The sequence below is a fragment of the Eretmochelys imbricata genome, chromosome 3 (genome assembly GCF_965152235.1).
Source record: "Eretmochelys imbricata isolate rEreImb1 chromosome 3, rEreImb1.hap1, whole genome shotgun sequence".
In the NCBI taxonomy this organism is placed as follows: Eukaryota; Metazoa; Chordata; order Testudines; family Cheloniidae; genus Eretmochelys; species Eretmochelys imbricata.
Genome location: NC_135574.1, coordinates 64,283,581 through 64,289,580, shown reverse-complemented (window position 1 = coordinate 64,289,580; position 6,000 = coordinate 64,283,581). Strand labels below are relative to the sequence as shown.

The 6,000-nt window shown below is 44.9% G+C and overlaps 1 protein-coding gene across 1 annotated transcript in view; it reads left to right on the top strand.

Annotated features, from left to right (window-relative positions):
• Window positions 1-479: 479 nt before the first annotated feature.
• Window positions 480-6,000, top strand: part of IBTK (inhibitor of Bruton tyrosine kinase) — a 96,741-nt gene continuing 91,220 nt past the window's right edge. The window contains exon 1 of the mRNA XM_077812747.1: window positions 480-664. The gene's annotated coding sequence lies outside the window, so the exon portion shown is untranslated. The remainder of the gene's footprint in view (window positions 665-6,000) is intronic.

Sequence of the window (6,000 nt, the reverse complement as noted above, 5' to 3'; positions counted from 1 at the left end):
AACCCAACAAATCTCTCTTTTTTGGGGGGAGGGGCGGGGAGGGTCTGACTCGTGATTCTGGATCTTTGAGGCTGGCAATGCGCTGCTTCTCCTCCCTCACATTAAAGCAGGCTCTCCCGGGAGCGGGGTGGCATCTCCCCGTCCCTAGAAATGTCCTGCCCGTGCTCATGACCCCTGCAGCAATGAACAGTCCCTGTGCGGGACAAGGGAAGGGAAAGCGCGCTGCCCACGATGCCGGGCTCTGCACCGCCGCCACACACGCGCGCCCAGCCCAGCCCTGCCTCGCCCCGCCCAGCCGCGCCCCGCCACGCGCACCTAGCCCCGTCAGCGGTGCCCGCCCTCTGACCCCGCGTGCCAGTCACACCTGGCTCCCTGCCCGAAGGCGCTGGCCGGAGCGGTGGCTACCGTCAGCCAATAGGCGTGCGGGATACACAGCGCTCCCGCCAATCCCGTGAGCTCTTGTTTCGGTGTGGGCACTCAGCAGCCGTTCCCTCTCCTGCCCCCCGGCCCTGGGCTGTAGCCGTGGCTGCCGCCGTTCTGCTCCGCTCGGGCGGTCTGAGCCCTCTGGCAGCCTGGCCCTGAGTGGGAGGCACTGAGGATGAGTCCCCGCGCCGCGCAGCGCGCGTCCCGCCGACCCTGTCCGAGCCCTTTCATCTAGCGACTGGTGAGGAGGCGCAGAGTCCTGCCGACGTGTCGGGCGGGCGGCGGGGACCGGTTCCCGGGGCGGGGGGACGGAGACCAAGGCGAGAGACAGAGCGGGAGAGACAGGCGGGAGGCGGGAGCTGGCCTGGAGGCGGACGAGGGGCCCGAGGGCGAAAGGGGCGTGAACTCTCCCAGGAGGCAGAGTCATAGGCGGGTGTGAGGGGACGAGACTCGGGGACAGAGTCGCTGGCGGGGGGAAGATGGACAGACAGGCTCAGGGAGGGGCGGGGCCGCCGCACAGCTGGCGGAGGAGAGCGGCGCTGAGGCTGGCGGTAGCTCAGTCCGAGCCCTCCCCTGGCAGCCCCGTCGCCATAGGAGCCTGAGTGGGGAGGTGTGTGCACCGTGTCCCAGACACAGACCCCTGCCTGGCACTGACGCTTTGAAACGCCTTAAAGGGACCACAGGAAGGATCTGGGCAGCTGTCCTTATCCAGACAGACAGCCTCGAAAGTCCTCTTCCTTTCATGGGCTCTCAGGTTATTTATTCTAGACCTTTTGGCAGTGGCCTCCAGTGATGTAGGCTTCAAACCTGGTGTACAGAAACATTCTTGGAGAAGTACCAAAGTGATGAAACTTTTTAATAGAGTTCAAAAAACCAGAGACCTTGCTGGGTTTTCTTGGTGCTCCACCACCTTTTCTTTAGTTTGGTCTCACTCCTCTTTCCACTGAGGAGATTGGCTGCTGCCTGTCTTATAGAATCATAGAATATCAGGGTTGGAAGGGACCTCAGGAGGTCATCTAGTCCAACCCCCTGCTCAAAGCACGACCAATCCCCAATTAAATCCTCCCAGCCAGGGCTTTGTCAAGCCTGGCCTTAAAAACTTCTAAGGAAGGAGATTCCACCACCTCCCTAGGTAACGCATTCCAGTGTTTCACCACCCTCCTAGTGAAAAAGTTTTTCCTAATATCCAACCTAAACCTCCCCCACTGCAACTTGAGACCATTACTCCTCGTTCTGTCATCTGCTCCCACTGAGAATGGTCTAGAGCCATCCTCTTTGGAACCCCCTTTCAGGAAGTTGAAAGCAGCTATCAAATCCCCCCTCATTCTTCTCTTCTGCAGACTAAACAATCCCAGTTCCCTCAGCCTCTCCTTATAAATCATGTGTTCCAGACCCCTAATCATTTTTGTTGCCCTCTGCTGGATGTTTTCCCATTTTTCCACGTCCTTCTTGTGGTGTGGGGCCCAAAACTGGACACACTACTCCAGATGAGGCCTCACCAATGTCGAATAGAGGGGAACGATCACATCCCTCGATCTGCTGGCAATGCCCCTACTTATACATCCCAAAATGCCATTGGCCTTCTTGGCAACAAGGGCACACTGTTGACTCATATCCAGCTTCTTGTCCACTGTAACCCCTAGGTCCTTTTCTGCAGAACTGCTGCCTAGCCATTCGGTCCCTAGTCTGTAGCGGTGCATGGGATTCTTCCGTCCTAAGTGCAGGACTCTGCACTTGTCCTTGTTGAACCTCATCAGATTTTTTTTGGCCCAATCCTCTAATTTGTCTAGGCCTTCTGTATCGTATCCCTACCCTCCAGCGTATCTGCTTCTCCTCCCAGTTTAGTGTCATCTGCAAACTTGCTGAGGGTGCAATCCACACCATCCTCCAGATTATTTATGATACAAACCACCCACCTTTTAAATAATAACGCATTTCAGATAAAAGTTTCCTAATAGATATTTGGCAGCGTGTACTGAATTTATTTATGAAATTCACACTTTAAGTGGTAAATCCACCAAATAATTTTAATTTCAGTGAAATGTTGAAAAAGGTATTGTTGGTTCACCAGAATATATTATAAGGTGTGAACATTGTTTGACACATAGAGCTTAATCAAGGATCCAGCATATGGTTCCAGTAAATGAGTGGGGGGAGCTGTAGTGTGTGTGTGTATGCGTGCATGCCTGTATGTGTTTGAATACACAATATTAAGTCTGAATAATTTTGACCATTTCCAAATGTACCACATGCAACATTCCTTTTTATATTTAAAAGGCTTCAACATCTGTATTTCATTAGTTCTGACAAATGGGTTCAATTTGTGTAAAATGGAGTCATTTCAAGATACTTTAGTAAAGCTGGTTAATTAATTGTGCTCCATTTTGATGTTTTATTTTGTTATGAATTAAGTACAGACCTTTCTCTTTATGGTATTCATTAACAGTGATGAGATTAACATCGTGACTAATGAACATTGAACAAGTGGGCTAGAGCTGCTGGGATTCCTTTCCTCCACCTCCCTCCCTTCTGCAGCAGTAAAGGCAGAGAAAGGAGAAGTTATGTCAAATGAGTTGCATGGTGCCAAAAAATAATTGCAGCATGTTATCCTGGTGTTTTGGGTTATGATTTATTTGTATGTGATAGCTTTGAGTTAGAACAGCTCTACATCATGATTAAAAAATGTTCTAATGTAATGTCAGGGTATGCACTGTGATTTATTTATTTATTTTTATGCCTGTTTGTGACTCTGGTCACTTACAAATGGGCTCTCTAATTTTTTTCCAGATTTGGTGTAGTTTTTTGAGGAAGTTTCAATTGCTACATGTGTAATGTTTGTTACCTGATGTTGTTTGAACAACCACTTATACCACCCTAAAGAGACCGGAAGGACAATGCTTCTGTGTAATGAAGCAGTTTTGATGGTGATCATACTACTATTATATGGAAGACAATTTTAAAGATTATGCAAACACTTTTTAACATTAAAAATGGGCTAAACATTAAGACCTTTACTTTGGACCAGAGAGTATCAAGGTATGTGTTGTATACATTCTGAAATCACTTTATTTGACCTTGAATTATTCAGTGGAATAATGATTACTTTGGAAAGAGTTTACAATTATAGTGAAATACTAGAAAATGTTTTGAGAACTAAAACCTAGCTAAATTAAATAATAATAATAGAATTTTAGAAGTCTAAGACACTTAAATAAAAAGCAAATTTATGGGCGTCTGGAACCGTGAAGAATGAGATTTAGGTTTGGGTCTTGATCCCTTTTTCCTTAGGTTGGTAGGGATTTGGAACATTGCAGAGGCTATCAAGGAGAAGAGCAACATGCTGCTGTTCCTTTCCTTGGGGCTAGGTGTTCTGCCTCTACAGCACTCCCAGTGTTTGCCAAAATAGGGAGAAGAATTAAACTACAGAATAATTAGATGCCAGAGTGAATGAATGTAATACATGTTTCATTGGTGTCTAGCCCAAAGTGCAATGATCTTAAACTTTAGTATACTAAAAATGTTTCTGCCATCTTCCAAATTATAACAGGTGTGCTCTCTATCCAAATTGCTTCAACTTTTTCTTCCTTCTCTAATGTTAAATTATAAATGACTTTTCAACACTTTGCATGAACAGGAAGAATTTGAAGAGATACTGTTTATCTACATGTAAGCTATTCATATTTTCTCTAATCATGACAGCTCTTAGATTAGTTCTGAAAGTCATCTTAAATATCAGACCTGAAGAAGAGTGCTTTGTAAACTTCAGTGCTTGTCTATTTCACCAACAGAAGTTGGTCCAATAAAAGCTATTACCTCACCCACCTTGTCTCTGTAATATTCTGTGAACAACAGAGCTACAACGATACTGCAAACAGAGCTTCAAACCTCATTTTCTGTTCAAGAATTTTAGTGCATTCATTGAAATATTGTTTGTAATGTTTCTTCTATGTACTGTCTTGTTAGATACCCTGCAGATCATAAATGATACTGTAACTTGTGCCTAATATAAAACAGGACTTGAAATATTTACCTGACACTGCTACCCCAAGAACTAAGTTGTCTAGCTAATCTCTCTCTTTTTTGTTTTTTTTAAACATATAGTGCTCATTGCTGTGTTATTTAAGCACTTCCTAGCTAGGGTGAAAACTAATTGTGCTACAGTACTCCCCAAACCATCTCCCTGCAATTCAAGAGCATAAAAGTTTGGTGATATATGTAATATTGTCAGTCACTTTTCTGATTAATACACTATAATAAAACCCCTGCTCTCATGGTTTTGATATGCTTTCTTGCTATGCTTCACATGGTCCTTACTTTTCTTGAGTGATTTCCGGTATTTGTTTTTCTCTTCACCTACTTACCTCTCTCCTTCATACTCTGCATTGTGTTCTCTATGTTCTCCCTAACTTTCTGTCTTTCTTTTCCTAATCTCCCCTCAAATCTTTCTCTCTTAATATCATATTCTGTTTAATTTATCCCATCAGTCCCTACCCTGCTCTCTCCTGCACATGCAGCCACCCCTTTTCGTTGTCAGATTCTTTATGCTGCATATTAATATAGATGAATTTTTGTGAATACCTTTGGATTAAATTGCTTAAAGGCTGCTTTAAATTTACATTAAATTGTTACACAAGATTTAATTTATTGATTAAGATTATATTTGACCTTTATTAGAGCTTTTTGTGGTGAAAAATTGCCTTTTTAATATGTAAAGATAGTAAAGAGAGAGAAAAGGAAAAAAATTCTGAATAGTGATAACCATGGCCTTGATCTTGCAAACACATACATAACTTTGCTCTCTTGAGCAGTCTCCCTGTTACCTACTTTGAGAAGTGACAGACAAATGGACCGGACTTTCTACGTGGGGTGCTAATAAAGAACTGAGTCAATTGTTGGCTGCAACTCCAGCAATTTTAGTCATCTTTTCCTCTGCCCAAAAAGTTCTGATGACATACAGAACTCTGCAGTTCAGGAGAAGAAACTGAGGTTGAGAGAATGCGCACCCATTAGGGTGTCTGATGTAAGATGGTGAATGAGGGTGCTTATGTGCTCCCTGATTCACAAGGCTTTGAAATAGTCCCATGTGCTTGTTGCCAATAGGCAACTCTTAAGGGGCAATAGTTGTAAGATCTCTCTTCTTCACGTGAGCTGCTGAGGAGTCTAGTGAGAGGATTTGTGCTCCTGGAAAAAGCCGGTCATATTTAAGGCCAGGTCTACGCTACCAACCCATGCAATATAACGATGTCACTCAGGGTGTGAACCGTCTACACCCCTGAGTAACATAGTTATACTGACATTCTACACACACACACACACACACACACACACACCCCCCACACCTCCCCGTAAGCAGTGCTCTGTTGATAGGAGAGCTTCTCCCACTGACATAGCTACTGCCTCCTGGGGAGGTGGATTAACTACACTGTTGGGAGAAGTGTAGGAACATTTTCACTAAAGTGCTACAGCTGCCCGGCAGTAGTGCTGTATGTGAAGACAAGTCCTAAGAGTCTTTGTTGTGGGTGAGGATTTAGAAACAATCCTGCCGCAAAATGAACGATCAAACATAAACATCTTCAT